Source organism: Trichosurus vulpecula, chromosome 2 (assembly GCF_011100635.1).
Source record: "Trichosurus vulpecula isolate mTriVul1 chromosome 2, mTriVul1.pri, whole genome shotgun sequence".
NCBI classification, from domain to species: Eukaryota; Metazoa; Chordata; class Mammalia; order Diprotodontia; family Phalangeridae; genus Trichosurus; species Trichosurus vulpecula.
The window spans coordinates 435,346,513-435,364,097 of NC_050574.1; positions in this window are offsets into that span (position 1 = coordinate 435,346,513).

Sequence of the window (17,585 nt, forward strand, 5' to 3'; positions counted from 1 at the left end):
AGCTTCTGTAGCCATTTCTTATTGAGGTACCGCATGGTTTGAAAGGAGCCTTCTACCATTAGCTGTGTTGCCAGAACCATTGGACTCTTCAAAATGGTCAACCCTTGCCACCTTTCTTTGCTGCATTTGTGTCTGGGGGAATGATATGACTCTTTCACTCATGGCTGGTAAGAACACAAGGTAAGGGGAAGGGGCCTTAGGGCTTCCTTCCCCCATGAGGCCATATGACCCCTGAGAAAAAGGCCTTGGTCCTTGGCCTTTATGTTCATTTTTTTTTACTTTCTAAGTAGAGTCTCTGACACTAAGCGTTTCAGAGATAGGAGTCTGAGCCACAGGAATCTGGGATAGATATTGTAGTCAGCTCAGCATGGAGTGATCATCTGAATAACTTAATAGAATCCAGCAGCAATACCACCTTAGGATAGGAACTCAGTGGGACCATTGCTGCATAGGGAATGGGCTAAGGGGTGAGCCTTATTCCTACCTGGGGATTAGATTATGTCTCCAAGGAACTGAGAGAAATGTTTGCATCTTTCTTCTTGCTATACCTTTGAAGTAATTATCCCTTCGTAAAAGAATCTGATATTAAGTGGCTAAATAAAAACTCAAGAAGCTAGTTATTGGCCCCCTAATATGAGAGGAACACAGAGTCAAATCAATGGCAAAGAAAAGAGACTAATCAACTCTAAAGGGTTAATGCAGACTGCCTGACCCTGAGAGAGTGCATTTGGTGAGGGCACCCATCTTACACTTACATTACCTGGGTATTACAGCAATACTTGTACTATACACTTATTGTCCCTTGTTCTTACCACATGATGAAACCATTTCCTATTCTGATCATACATTTCCTGGATTACGTATTTTATGTTTGTCCTTGAGCACATCATTTAATTCAATAAGCATTTATTAAGTGCCTAATACGTTCCAGGTACCTTGCCAAGTACTAGCAATATAAAGACAAAGATAAGATAGTCCTTGCCTCAAGGAGTTAAACATCTGCTGGGGTAGTACTGCAGTCCATAAACACCCATTATGTATCTTTCAATTGTCCTTTGATTCTTTGGACATTTTATTCCAAGATTTGCATCATAAAGCATGAACTCAAATGATACTAAGTTTTTCCACAATCCAGAAACTCCTCTTTTTAACACCAGTAGAACAGCTTTGGGTCATTCAAGGTACTGCGCAATTTCCAGAGTGAAATCTAGGGTGCTCCCATCCTTCTGTTCAATGCTGGGCCAAGCCATTGGCCATCCACAGTATCTGTGCAAGATACTTGTGTCAATGGGCCAATTCAACAGACTGTTTTGCCAACTGCATATCATCATCAGTCTTTATTTGTTTGACTTTTCCTGTGTGGATAATTAGGCCAAACTCTTTTGTGAGGTTGTGAATCTCATTAAGGAGGATCTAATGTCTTTTGAGGCCAAGTTCAATTGTCATAGTGGTGTGCAAAGAGAGGAAAATTCAGAGAATGTCACCATGGAATTCTTCTGCCATTTGGACTTGGCACTGGACATCCTCCATGATGGTGACAGACATATCTAGTGAGCATATACCTGCCTACCTTGTGCCTTACTTGATAATGATTTTTTAAAAAAATCATGGGATCTAGAGGACCAGGATTTAAATACCTCCTGACACTTATTCCCTTTGTGACTTTGAGCAAGTCACTTAACTTTCCTGTGCTCAGTTTACCATTTGTCTATAAAATGAAGAAGGGTTACATTAGATGATTTCTGAAGGCTCTTCTAGCTCTAAAGATTATGACCCATGAATAAAACATTATTAAAATTATTTCTGTTGTAGAATTCATTATGGAATCTCCATGATCTTAATATATACTTGTAAAATACCTTGCAAGATGATGCATGGATAAGATGAGAGGTTCAAGTCCTGCTTTTGTCACATACTAGCCGTGTGATCATTTAACCTCCTTATTTAAAGCAACCTGTCAAGCAATGAATGCTTTGCATTGTGTGTATTAATATTAATAGTTTAGTATTAATATACTACTAACATAGATTTGATGAACCCCAAAAATGATTTTAGGAGGCTGAAAACTTTTGTCTGCGGGGGTAAATGTAACATCTTTTTCAAAAGCCTCTCCTACAGAAGCTGTGATGGTAGTTTCAACTGTCAGTTTGGGGAAACTGATGTGGATGGTGGCGTGATAAAGGCTGAGGATACTATTTTCTTGTCATAGCTGGAAAGAAAACAGGGTAGACAGAAAGAGGATTGAAAAGATTTCTGTCTTGCTCAAACTGCTTCAGACTTTATCTTACAGAGAAAATGAAGAAAGTTTTTGCAAAAAAAAACAACTTTATTTAAATGAAATAAATGGTGTAGAACTGTGTTCTTAGAAATGAAGTTACTGCTTTTACAATGAAGGCTTGAGATTATTCTGGTTATGACTGTTCTTGCAGTTAACATATTGTAAGTGCAAGGTGTGCATGTGGCTCATGTACATTATGTACGTCCACATAGATTGTCTAAATTTGGTTTGGGGGCAGGCATAAATGCATAGTTCTAGAATCTCTCCCACCCATCTCCAAGGGAGATTTTGATTGCTGCCTGGATGAGAGCAGGAGATTGGGACCACGAGGCTGGCCGTTCTGTACTTTTCAGAGAAGGGGTGGTAGGCTAGAATTATATCTGCTCCCTCTAGTTATTGTTAATCTAGGGAAAATTATTTTTTAGTTTCCAGATGTTTTCTTGGTCCTTATCCCATAAAGAAGAAAGGGTACAGCTTATATCCAAAGGCTATTCCTTCCCCCGCCCCCAAATGCTGGTTACACAAAAGACCATCACAAATACTAAATAGTAAATAAACTCATTTATCAAAGCAGACAGCAAATAGAAATCAGAAAAGTTTTATATATATATATATATATAAATATATATATATGTATATATATGCATATATATATGTATATTTATGTATTAAAAAGTACCAGAAAATACCCAGAACGAATGAGCTTCCCCACTAGCAATAAGATACATTAGTTTAACCAAGAGAGTCCCTGGTCTTATCCAAGAGAAAATTACTCAAAGTCTCTAGGGAAGCAAGCTGGAAATCAAGGATCTGTTGGGACCAGTTTTCCCTTGAATGTCTATCCTCCAAAGTCTGTTCTCTTTCCCTTCAGATTTCTCCCTTAAGATAGCCTGGAACCACATGTATTCTCTCTTGAAGCAGGATGAAAAAAAGAATTCTCCCAAAATCTCAAGTTAATTTGACCTCTCACAGAGGCAAGCAATATTGAGTAATAATTCTCTCCACCAATGAGGAGAACCTTATGAAAATGTAGCAGACTTGAACCTTGGGTTACATAACCATTATCTATGTCTCTTTCATTATTGATTTCATTCTTAATAAACTGCATATTCAGTAACTTTAATATTTATTTAATCCTATGAGATTAAGGGATTTAACATGTTGAGAGATATGTTGAAATTTTATTAATGAGGAAAATATAAATATGTATGTATGTATACACATATACACATGCGTATGTATGTATGCATACATATATACACACATATGTAGTGAGCCAACATTCTTCACTGCCCGAAGGCCTTGCTTGGACTGCTTGGCTGAATCTTTTAGTAGTCATCTAATAATTACTCTGTTCTAGTTGACAGGGGGCATGATATAATTCTACTCCTGTCCCTCCCCCATTAGCTGGCATTAATTCTAATGTTATTTTTCATTTGTAAAGTATCTCTCCTCTCAGAAGTTTAAGGCCCTCACAAACTCTTAGATAATAGAAAATAATTCCACAAGGTAGGCAGACTATACCCAATAGTTCAGAGGTTTTTAATGTGGAGTCTATAAACTTGTTTTTTTTTTAAACTATGATTTCGGATAACAAATAATACAATTTATTATAATTTAATACAACCAATTATCTTTATAATCCAATGCACTTTAGTTTTATGCATTTAAACACATTATTTTAAGAAGGGGTCCATGGGATTCACCAAATTGCCAAAGGGATCCATATACAAAAAAAGTTAAAAACCTCTGTGATACTGCAAAACCCATTCCTTGCACTGACACAGGATTCTCCTACCAACCCGTGGAGCTGCCAGTAGACAATGACATTCACTGGATATTCAGTAGGGGGATAAAGGAAAAATTGACTCAGAAAAAGGAATGATCTCCCTTTCCAAGTACTATGCATGCTCTACAATGACTCATAGAAGGATCACCCAGGGATGATTCACAGAGTGTTACCACAATCAGGAATGCAGGGGCAGGAAGGAACAGCTGTTGCCAATAATTCTGAGACGGGCACTGGCCTCTCTCTCTCCTTGAGGTTAACTGTAACCAGACTATAAAAAGTGAGCTAGCCCAGATCTCTGAGCTGGTGTTTCTAACTTAGCCCTCACACTGACTATGTTATTAGGAGGGAGCATGAAAGAGTCAGATGAAGACTGTGTTGCAAAGTAATCCAGTCTTGGGGATTCTGAATCCCTACGTAGCTTTCTCTGTTTTCTGTTTTTGTGTTTGTGTTCTAGTATTTGTGTCCCAGGGGAGAGTCTTATGTAAGTTCAGCATATACCAAAGAGCTCAGGCAGTGATGACTTTATCTCAAGTTTAGTTCTCTATAACATATTCTTAATTCTTCCTTATTCTTTTGAAGATGTGGTGGTAGGAGCAATATCTTAACCCCTCCCCTCATGCAAGTTAGTCCAGATTTTCTTAACAGATGTTGAGACCATCCTCAAAACTTGGTTGGTTCAAGCCAGCTAAAGAGTCAGACTTCTGATATCACTTCCTTACCAGGCCTAAGGGTGGATCACACCACCTTGGCCGGTGGATCACAATGGGCATATCAGGCAAGGGAGCTTCACTGGGCTGAGTCAATCCAAGGTGTCCTCAACAGCTCTCCTTGTCCAAATATCCTTCTTCTCCTATGGCTAGGTAAATCTCCTTTTGTTAACTATTGAATGACCTTTGAATGTCTCGTTTGGTTCCAGTTTCCAACCCAAATTCCCAGGGGACTGGCCTGAGGCAGACCCCACCCAAAATATACATCCATGCCACAGGTCAACAGACCCAGACCCCGTTTAGATCAGACCCCATTTCAGCTCTGCATAGCAAATTTATATTTGCTGCCTCATTTTCACAGGCTGTGGAAAGAACTAGGAATGGAAGAGATTCCATGAATATTCTTTGGAACTTCCAGGAGAAGCCCTAGAGTAGACGTTATCTCTTTTAACTTCCAGTGATCCCTTATGCTAGAATGAGGCACAATTGCTGCAACTCTTTGTTTCCTTCAGACCCAAGGCAGGTAGGGAAATCTTCAGATCCCAGAGTGATGGGATACAAAGGAGGCAAAGAAGAATGAAAGTCTTTTAAGAGGCATTGTTCCCTCAACACACCTCAGCTCTAACTGTCACATCCTGCTACAAGGTAGCTGCAAGTCAAAAGTGGAAGCCCTTTAATGGCAGAACTCAGAGCAGAAATGGAAAGACTACTGGAAGCCCTAAGGCCAGATCAAAACCAAGAGAGTCCAAGAGAAGGTCATTGAGCCACTTTTTTCATCCTGGGTCCAATTTTTTTTTTATTTTTTATTTTTTATTTTTTTTATTTTTAGTTTACCACGCACGGTTCTACATAATTTTGAGTTCCAGTTTTTCTCCCCTCCCTCTCCCCTCCCTCCCCAAGACGGCATGAAGTCTCATATAACTGTCATGTATAACTTCGCATTGAATTAATTTATGCACTAGTCAAGTCGTGGAGAAGAATTTTGACCAATGGAATGAATCATGAGAAAGAAGAAACAGAACCAAAAAATAAAAAAAAAAAACCCAAAAACAAAAACAAAAGAGAAGCAGAAAAGGCGAGCATGTAGTGTGCCTCAGTCTGTATTCAAACTTCGCAGTTCTTTGTCTCGATGAAGATAGCATTCTCCATCGTGAGTCCCCTGGAGTTGTCCTTGCCCCTTAGGTTGCTGAGAAAAGTGCAGTTTGTCAGGGTTGGTCCTCACGGAATCCATATATCTGTGGCTGTGCACAACGTTCTCCTGGCTCTGCTCCGCTCACTCAGCATTATGTCGTGTAGGTTTTTCCAGGTTGTTATGAAGTCTGCATCATTCCCATTTCTTATGGCACAATAGTATTCCATTACCTTCATGTATCACAGTTTGTTCAGCCATTCCCCAATTGATGGGCATCCCTTTGATTTCCAGTTCTTGGCTACCACAAAGAGAGCTGCTATAAATATTCTTGTACATATGGGTCCTTTTCCCGCTTGCGTGATTTCTTTGGGATACAACCCTAGAAGTGGTATTGCTGGGTCAAAGTGTATGAACATTTCTATAGCCCTTAGGGCATAGTTCCAAACCGCTGGGTCCAATTTTTAGCAAAGCTATTGACAAGCATGTATATCCAGAGACAAGCAACCGGACTGGTGATAAAACTCAAAATTACAACGGGAGAGTTGTTTGAAGGAACTGAAGATGTTTAGCTTGGAAAGTAAAATTAAGAGTGGTACAATAGCTTTTCACACATATTTAAAAGCTTGTCATAAAAGGCAGAACTAGAACTGGTGGGTCGGAGTTATAGAGAGACAGATTTTTGGCTTCACATAAGAAAAAACTTCCTAATTATTAGCCATCTAAAAGTGGAACGGGTTGCCTCATGAAGTAGTGAGTTCCCTGTCCTGGAAAGTCTTCAAGTGGCTATTGCATGACCACTCGTTAGAATGTTGTACAAGAAATTCCTACTCAGCAGGGAGGGGCCAATCCTTGTAGTAATAAAAATATTTTAAACCAAAAAAAGGAAAAGAAATTCCTACTCACACTAGTCTCTGAGATGCTATGATTCCAAATGCCAAGTATGCAGCCTGGATAGCTTGTTGTATACAGCCCATACTCCAGCACAGTCTTCCTTTAATGTCAGACTGGCAAGCCTGGCTATATCTCTTAAAGGCCAAGGTCTATCAGAAACAGGAATCCAGGAATCCATGGTTCTGTTTATGCTACAAATGTTTGTTTATTTTCCCCAAACTAAAATTTTCTACTTTTTTAGAAGAATGAGCTTTTTTGCACATTCCAACTACAGAAATGTTTTTTACTTTTGCTTTGTGTTGACTTTTGAGAAGGAGTTAATTTTATTTTTTAGATTGGAGGAATTGATGAGGAGGCTGGATATGAATACATAGGAATGTATTCATAGGGTTTGTTTGCTATAATTTGCTTACTCTACCCACTCATAAACACTTAAAGTGTTTACCTGATCATCAGCCTATTCAGAAAATAAATTTTGAACAACATCAAAATATCTCTTTGTTCCCATTATGTGTTGTTTGTTGCATGGTGACAACACACTTGACTTCTACAAGTCACAGAAGATGGCAGCCCCAGACCTTGCCTCTCGGCTCAGATTCTCAGAGAAACAATACGGCACAGACATAAAAGCAGTAAGGATGGTTAACTCTCAGCAGCTCAAGGTTATTGGTGGGGAGGAGTCTTTTCTCTGTCTTTTTCTCTTCTTCTTCCTCCTTCTTTTCTTGATTATCTTATTCCCTCTTGTTTTCATTCTGAGAGAGGATGAAGGCTGTGGAACAACATCACAGAAGGAGCCAGATCTGGAAAGGTATTCAAAAGAGAGAAGATTTTTATAATCGATTATGTATATACATATATCATAATTATAACATAACGATTCACAATTACAATTAAAATCTAATATATTATATAAAATATAATATAATAAAATTCACATAAATAGGGTATCTGTTCCACAATTTTTCTTAGTGTATTTTAAAGACATCAAATCCACTTCACTACCCGACTTTGCTAGTTGACTGTGCATTTCTTAGGCCCTTCTCACATCCACAAAAGCAAATTTAAAAATTACTCTAGATCTCAAATCCATCTAATTTAAGCCCCAAAGAGTCAGTTAAGAAAAACAAATTGATAAGTTAATCAGTCCACTAGCACCATTCAATGAGGATACACTTTGTGCAGAGCACCAGGAGAGAAAGAAAAGTCTGGTGGGGGAGAAAGGACATACATGTAAGGCCTAATAAGTGAGAAAACATGATGCACAAATAATAATATGACTTGTGTAGGAAACAAGGTGACACAGCCCTGGATTTGGAAGCAGATGACCTGTGTTTGAATTCTGATTCTGTAGCTTTTCAACTGTATGACCTTGGACAAGTCATCTTAGAATCTCAGTTTCCCCTTCTGTAAATTAAGGGGATTAGACTAGGCCACTGGTATCAAACTCAAACAGAGAGGAGGCCCACTAAACCACACCTAAGTAACTTATCGACTTAGACAAAAACATATTAATGTTATCTGTTTTACTGGTTTTTTTTTTTATTTTCTTTTTTTTAAATTTAATTTATTTATTTAACATATTTAGTTTTCAGCATTGTTTTTCACAAGAGTTTGAATTACAAATTTTCTCCCCATTTCTACCCTCGTCCCCCACTCCAAGATGGCGTATATTCTGGTTGCCCTGTTCCCCAGTCAGCCCTCTCTTCTGTCACCCCACTACCCTCCCCCATCCCCTTTTCCCTTCCCCTCGTGTAGCGCAAGCTAAATTTCTACTCCCCATTGCCTGTGTATCTTATTTTCTAGTCGCATGCAAAAAACTTTTTTTTTTGTTTTTGAATGTCTGTTTTTAAAAACTTTGAGTTCCAAATTCTCCCTCCTCCTCCCTTCCCACCCACCCTCCCCAAGAAGTCAAGCAATTCAACATAGACCACATGTGTATCATTATGTATAACCCTTCCACAATACTCATGTTGTAAAAGACTAACTATATTTTGCTCCTTCCCAAACCATCCCCCTTTAATGAATTTTCTCCCTTGACCCTGTCCCCTTTCCAAAGTGTTTGTTTTTGATTACCTCCACCCCCATCTGCCCTCCCCTCCATCATCCCCCCCTTTTTTTATCTTCTTCCCTCTTCTTTCCCGTGGGGTAAGATACCCAATTGGGTATGTATGGTATTCTCACCTCAGGCCCAATCTGATGAGAGCAAGGTTCACTCATTCTCCCCTCACCTGCCCTCTCCCCTCCTCCCACAGAACTGCTTCCTCTTGCCACCTTTTTGCTAGATAATCCACCCCATTCTATCTCTCCCTATCTCCCTCTCTCAATATGTTCCTCTCTCATCCCTTAGTTTGATTTTATTTCTTTTAGATATCTTCCCTTCATCTTCAACTCACCCTGTGTCTGCTCTTTCTCTTTTACATATATAATATATATATAAACACATATATATACACATACATACACATACATACATATACACATAGATATATACATACATACACATTCACTTATATACATACATAAACATATATATATATATATATATGCATATTCCCTTCAACTACCCTAATACTGAGGTCTCATGAATCATACACATCATCTTTCCATGTAGGAATGTAAACAAAACAGTTCAACTTTAGTAAGTCCCTTGCAATTTCTTTTTCTTGTTCTTTTTCTTGATTACCTTTTCATGCTTCTCTTGATTCTTGTGTTTGGAAATCAAATTTTCTATTCAGTTCTGGTCTTTTCACCGAGAAAGCTTGAAAGTCCTCTATTTTATTAAAAATCCATATTTTGCCTTGGAGCATGATACTCAGTTTTTCTGGGTAGGTGATTCTTAGTTTTAATCCTAGCTCCATTGACCTCCGGAATATCGTATTCCAAGCCCTTCGATCTCTTAATGTAGAAGCTGCCAGATATTGGGTTATTCTGATTATGTTTCCACAATACTCAAATTGTTTCTTTCTGGCTGCTTGCAGTATTTTCTCCTTGATCTGGGAGCTCTGGAATTTGGCAACAATATTCCTAGGGATTTCTTTTTGGGATCTATTTGAGGAGGCGATTGATGAATTCTTTCAATTTCTATTTTGCCCTGTGGCTCTAGAATATCAGGGCAGTTCTCCTTGATAATTTCTTGAAAGATGGTATCTAGGCTCTTTTTTTGATCATGGCTTTCAAGTAGTCCAATAATTTTTAAATTATCTCTCCTGGATCTATTTTCCAGGTCAGTGGTTTTTCCAAGGAGATATTTCATATTGTCTTCCATTTTTTCATTCCTTTGGTTCTGTTTTATAATATCCTGATTCCTCATAAAGTCACTAGCTTCCACTTGCTCCAATCTAATTTTTAAAGTACTATTTTCTTCAGTGGTCTTTTGGACCTCCTTTTCCATTTGGCTTATCCTGCCTTTCAAGGCATTCTTCTCATCATTGGCTTTTTGGAGCTCTTTTGCCATTTGAGTTAGTCTATTTTTTAAGGTATTGTTTTCTTCAGTGTATTTTTCAGTATTTTTTTGGGTCTCCTTTAGCAAGTCATTGACTTGTTTTTCATTGTTTTCTCGCATCCTTCTCAATTCTCTTCCCAATTTTTCCTCTACTTCTCTAACTTGCTTTTCCAAATCCTTTTTGAGCTCTTCCATGGCCTGGGACCAGTTCATGTTTTTCTTGGAGGCTTTTAGTGTAGGCTCTTGCACTTTGTTGACTTCTTTAGGCTGTGTGTTTTGGTCTTCTTTATCACCAAAGAAAGAATCCAAGGTCTGAGACTGAATCTGGGTGCAATTTCGCTGCCTGGCCATATTCCCAACCAACTAACTTGACCCTTGAGTTTTTCAGTGGGGTATGACTGCTTGTAGACTAAAGAGTTCTATGTTCCACGTTTGGAGGGGAGGTGCCAGCTCTGCCACACCGGCACTGCTCCTTCCCCAAAAACCCCCAACCTGGACTGGGCATAGATCTTCAGCAGGCTGTGCACTCCTGCTCTGATCCACCACTTAATTCCTCCCACCAGGTGGGCCTGGGGCCGGAAGCAACAACAGCTGTAGCTGCCCCACCTCCGCTGCCCCACCTCCGCTGCCCCCGGGGCTGGAAGCTGAACCTGGAACTCCTTCCACTCCCGCAGCTTTTCCACTAACCTTCTCAGCTGTCTTTGGTGTTTGTGGGTTGAGGAGTCTGGTAACTGCCACAGCTCACTGATTCAGGGCGCTAGGGCACTTTCCGCCCAGCTTCTGGTCTGGTTGGTCGCACAGCTCACACTGGGCTCGGCTGGGCTCGGCTGGGCTCGGCTCCCCACGGCTCTCCTCTGCTCCCAGCTCCATGTGGGATAGTCCTCCCCCAGAGACCATCAAGGCAGTCTTGGGCTGGAGCCCTGCTTTCCTCTACTGTTTTGTGGATTCTGCCATTCTAGAATTGGTTCAGAGCCATTTTTTATAGGTTTTTGGAGGGACTTGGCAGGGAGGTCATGCTAGTCCCTGCTTTCCAGCCGCCATCTTGGCTCCGACTCGGATAGCTGTTTTACTGTTTTTTTACTTACTTTATTAAATATTTCACAATTGTAATTTATTTCCCAGTGCAAGCAATCAGGAGTGTTGTGGGCCATGTGTTTGACACCTCTGCCCAAATTGACCTCCAAAGTTCCTTTCAGCTGTAAATCTGTGATCCCAAATACTGAAAGCTGTCTGCCATAGAGAATAAATCTATTCTCTGAGGCTTGTGTTAATTTTGGCTTGAGAACACCAAGAAATCAGAGGTTCTCCACCAGCCAGCCCTGCACCATGCATACGCATAACCACGGGTTAGAGCAAATGGAGAAATGTTGAATGCTGTGGATAAGTTCACTTACCTTGGCAGTATGCTTTCCACCGATGCACACATAGATGATGAGGCTGACACACACATTGCCAGAGCTAGCTGAGTGTTTGAGAGGCTCCCAAGGAAAGTGTGGGAGAGAAGAGGTGCTAGACTGACTATCAGACTGAAGGTCCACAGACAGTGTGCTGACCTCATTGTTGTATGCCTGAGAAACCTGGACAGCCCACCAGCACCATGCCAGGAAACCAAATTGGTTCCATTTGAATTATCTTAGGAAGATTCTAAAGATCACCTGGAAGGATAAGGTACCAGACACTGAAGTCTTTTCTCAAGCTGAACTGCCAAGCATTCAAACTCTACTGAAGAGAGCACCACATTGTTCAAATGCCAAATGTCCATTTGCCTAAAAGATTGTTTTATGAAGAACTCACACAAGGCAAGCACTCACATGGAGGTCAGAAAAGGTGATACAAGGACACTCTCCAGGTCTCTCTGAAGAACTCTGGAATCAGTTGTGAGATGTGGGAGACATTTGCACAGGACCACTCAGCACGGGGTGTCCTCATCAAGGAAGGTGCTATGTCCTATGAGCAAAGCAGAATTTCGGTAGCTCCAAAGAAAAATGCAAATTTAGACGCCTCTACTCCAAATGTTCATTTGGACTATTTGTGCCTGACTCATTATAGGTAGGGTCTTCTGAGCTCCTATTGGTCTGGCACCAAAAGAAAGGAAGTAAGCACTATGTACAGTATAAATCAGGTTTTTCTGTTGTTTTTCAGTTGTGCGTGACACTTTATGACCCCATTTGGAGTTTTCTTGGCAAAGATGCTGGAGTGGTTTGCCATTTCCTTCTCTAGCTCATTTTACAGATGAGGAAACTGAGGCAAACAGGGTTAAATGACTTGCTCAGGGTCACACAGAGCTAGTAAGTGTCTGAGGCCAGATCTGAACTCAGAAAGATGAGTCTTCCTGATTCCAGGCCTGGCAATCTATCCACTGTGCCAACCTAACTGCCAAAAATCGGGGATAGGACAACAATTTATTTCTATTATACAAAAGAAATCCTAGGCACCAATTGTTCTCACAAGTTGACATGAAAAGACTTAAAATGTGCAGCAGCAACACTAACATGAATACTATACTATACTATTCTCCTAGTCAGAGGTACAAACTTAAGCTTTCAAACATGAAGCAGTCAGAGGGCCTGCTGAATAGACATTCAACATTTTGCCTTGGTTCTGCATTGTCCAAACAATTCCTTAGAGGTCCAAGAAATCCAGATCAGGTGTTGGGCTCATCCTCTGGCTGATCCTTATCTTTTCTTCCAGGAGTTACTCCTACCCCCATCTCCGTTTTTATACACACACACATATTTACACAATAATCCTAGTAAATTAGAGGAAGTCCTGCATAGTTCAAAGAAGGTTGTTCTCCATGCATAGTGTGTAGGAATAGGTTTAAAGAGGGCTACCCCATGGATCATGTGATTAAAGCTTCCCTGGAAGCTTCCAGGACCTTCCAGGAACTCTAATGAGACTCGGGTCTGAAAAGTATGCACTTTGAGATGATAAAGCAATCCCCCTAAGCAGGAAGAGCCTTTAAAAATGTGTGACCCCATCCTCTTCCTGTCTGCAGATTTTGTGAGGATTATTTGAGCCTCTCCTGAAGGGGTAAGGACCCCCTCCCCAAACTCCAGCCACCATAGCAGCTGTGAACACACGGCAGGTGAAGCAAAGGTCCGACCTAGGCAAGTCTGAGACCCAGATCTCAGAGCCCTACTTGCCTCTTTTGTTCCTTCCCTGAGCATAGACAACCAAAATAATGATCCCAAGATGAATGTGTCCAGATTTGGAGATAGCCTCATGAGGTAAAAAGTTTGGGAGATCATGGGTCCTCAAGCTGCATGTGGGGTACATGTTCCATGGGGTGCAAACTTCATTCCACTAGGTTGGTGATAGAAATGAAGTGAATAGAATTCTTGGGTTTCCTACTCAAGAAAGTATGGTCAATAAGATAAACGTGAGATATGATTTTCAAAAACAAAAAGTTGGAGAGGGGGTCGATACTCACTACTGCTACTCTGAAGGAACCATCTTACTCAAAGGGTTCTCTCTTCATTCTGTGTGACTGTATAAACAAAGGCAGGAGAGTTCACCCCCCCACCCCCCCCATGTGAGCTTGGCTGTACTTTGTTTTTGATCAGTGGACTTACCTATCCAAACAATCAAGTAACAAGCATTTATTAAATGCCTACTATGTGTTGGGCACTGTGCTATGTCCTGGGGACAGTCACAGAAACGAGAGTTCCTGTTTTCAAAGAGCTTATATTCTACTGCAATTTCACATTATTACGGTATCTCATGGCTTTTAAGTGGCAGAAAAAAAGCAGGAAGAATGAGTTCTACTGGTAGAGACAATGCAGACACAAGATACTTTTTCTTTGTTCTCTTCCTTTTTCTTTTTTTTAATATATTTTCTATCACAGCATGACTTACATGGAAATATGTTTTGCATGATTATACATGTATGGCCTACGTCAAATTTCTTGCCTTCTCAATGAGGGGGGAGGGAGGGAATTTGGAACTAAAAATTTGAAGAGAATGTTAAAATTTAATTGGGAAAAAATAAAATATTAAATTTTTTAAAAGAATGAGTTCTAAATCATCTGAGTGTTTCTTTGCAAATTCCCCATACAATTATTCAGCCTTTTTCTAACTTATTAAGTACTTATTTTATCTCCCTCTCATCTCCCCTTCCCCAAAGAGATTGTTTTAGAAGGAAAAACAAAACTCTTTTTTAAGCTTCAATTTAGCATTTTATTTTTCCCTAGCCACATGTAAAAATGATCTTTTACATTCATCTTCAAAACTTTGAGTTCCAAATTCTCTCCTTTCCACCCTTCCCACCCTACCCCCATTGTGAGAAGGCAAGCAATTCCATACAGGTTATATGTGTGTAGTCATGCAAAACACATCCATGATAGTCATGTTGTGAAAGAAAGCATAGACAAGAAAAAAAAAACTCAAGAAAAATAAAGTGGAAAAAAAAGTGTCCTTCAATCTGTACTCAAACACCAACAGTTCCCTCTCTGGAGATGGATAGCATTTCTCATCTGAGTTGTCTTGGATCATTGCATTGCTGAGAATAGCCAAGTTATTCATGGCTGATCATCTTACAATGTTGCTGTTACTTTGTACATTTCACTTTGCATCAGCTCATGCAAGTCTTCCCAGGTTTCTCTGAGAGCATCCTGCTCATCATTTCTTATGGTACAATAGTATTCCACCATAATCACACACCACAACTTGTTCAGCCATTCCCCAATTGATGGGTATCCCCTCAACTTCTAATTCTTTACACCCAGAAAAGAGCCGCTACAAATATTTTTGTATATATGGGTCCTTTTCCTTTTTGGGAAAAACAAAACTCTTGTGACAAAACAAGTTCCCACCCTGGCCATCTCCAAAAATACATTATCTCATCCTGCATCTGAATCCATCCATCATCTCTCTGTCAGGAGATGAGTAGCAGGTTTCACCAACAAGCCTGCCTCCATCTCTGGTCTTGCAGTCATTCCCCAAGTCCTAACCACCAGCCTAAGACAAAATATGGACTCTTGATTCATTATAAAATTCATCAGCATGTTGTTTAGAGCAGGCTTTCTGAAACTTTTTCCATTTGTGTTTTGGCAGCTTTCAGTTGGTGTTGTGTGGCTCGAGGGCATGCATGGGGTAAAGCGTTCATGCTGTATGTTTAGAACCAAGGCTGCATTGAAGTTGTGGATGCAACACGGGCAAACCCTGCCAGAAACACCTCGGATTCATGATGCTTTTGATTTTGGATTAATTTTTGGTCACTGTGCGTTCAGAAGTCTTTTACTGTTGCCAAATTTTTCATGACCCCATATGGGATCTCGACCCACAGTTTAGGAAGTGCTGGTTTAGAACCAACTCCTTCAATATCTACAAACTATATATTTCAAGTCTCCTAAGACCTGCACTTTTTTCTCTATTGGACTTTAAGACTCCATCTTCTCTATCAGATTTAAGCTCCTCTAGCATAGTTACCATGGTTACAAAAAGAATAGGGTCCTGGGTCTAGAGTCAGGAAGACTTCAGCTCCAGTACTAGCTCAGACACTTACTAGCTGCATGACCCTGAGAAAGTCAGCTACCACTCAAGGTTGTTGTGAGGATCAGACAAGACAATAGTTGTAAACTGCAGTGTAAAGTACGGTACCTTGCACTTAGTAGGTGCTATATAAATGCTTGTTTCCTTCCATACTTTCATTTTCCTTTGTATCTTCCTTCAGAGCTTTACAAAAGTAAGTACTGAGTAATTATAGCGGACCAAACCACTGACTTCCCAGAGGACACAAGGGTTGAGGCTTGGACAAAGACAAAAGTCGTGCAGCCTGCTGGAGACATGGTATAATAGGCAGAGTGTTAACTAACACTTGGATGTGTTTGCCAACACTATAACTAGTTTGAGGCAAATGGGGCTTTGATCTTGAGTTTCAACAGTCAGGAGGGCAAGGCTTCCTCTCTGTAGATACCCCTTTCCTGCTGCGTAGTCCAACCACCCCTAGACTGTTTCCCACAGTATTCCCCAATTCCTGTGAAAGTGAGGCTGGACTCAGGCTTGTGGTCTGGTAGGTTAGGCTCAGTATTGGAATTAAATGAAACACTCATAGAAAACTTGACAGTTAAAAAAAGAAGATTTATTTAGCCACAGCAGCAAGGTGATTCAACAAGAATATTCAGAAAGGACATTATGTTGATTTAGCAGCTCCCCTGACTTTGTATTACCTATGGTGGTCCACTGGTCAAGCATCAGGGCCCAATAAGAGCTTTCTGTACTCAGGGACCTGGCATTCATATCAACAGCCTAAGGATTACACACTGAGCCAATTAAATCTCTGGAACAGTTTCCAGTATATTTTAAGGAAAATCTAGCCCAACATTCATAGTACAGGGCTCTAGGAGAGTGTTCCCATCATACTGGAATGACAGGCTTCCCTCTCTTCTAGCATGCCTACAGCAATGATCAAAATTGCTATTGCCCTAGACAGGGGTGGGGAACCTGTGGCCTCAAGGCCTCGTGTGGCCCTCTAGGGCCCTTTGACCAAATCCAAACTTCAATTCTGTCAAAGGGCCACAATTGAGGGCTTAGAGGGCCGTATGTGCCCTTGAGGCCACAGGTTCCCCATCCTTACCCTAGGAGAAAGGGTTCCTACATATAGTTCTGCTCTTCATCACCAGGGACTACTACTATTGGAATTTAAAGGCAGGATCTGAAATACTCCAGGGGATACATATGATCCAACTTGTTAGAAGGGTAGGCCTGGCAAAAATTCCAAGTGGCAAAGGAATAAACAATTTAACTTAAGAGATGGAACCAGCTGAGTATGATCACAATGCTAAGTCTGGTTTGGTTTCTTAAGTTTTCTGAAAGAGAACTAGATGGTTGGGTGATCTCTATAGTCCGTGGTAGCCCTAAATGTATAATCCGGTGACATGGTGGGTTAGGAGAACCCTAGGAGAATGTCACCTCTACAGATCCTAAATGGGAGTAGCTGTTGAATTAGCGGAAGGCACTATCTAAATCCCAGACATCCCCCCTGCCAAGGCAAAGTACAAATAGCACCTATCTACATGGCTGCCAGTAGTATTACTGAAAGAGTTCTCCAGCTATGTGCCCAGCTGGCCAGCACTCCTTGGAACCAAGGTAGGATAAAACACTGAGGGCCATTGTGTTGCCAAGATCCTCCTTATCAGCCAGCCAACTGTCCACATGCCGCTTGAGCATCCTTAACAGCACTGCTTGCTTGATCCCTTGCTTGGTCAGTGGCACTGAAAGAGATCAGAAGGGCCAGGATTTCTACAAAGTTCCAGAGGCCATGAATGGAAAGGGAGAGAAGCCAAGGGTCAGTGCTCAGTGAACAACAGCTGTTTCTAGGATAAGTACGTAGGCCCACAGGA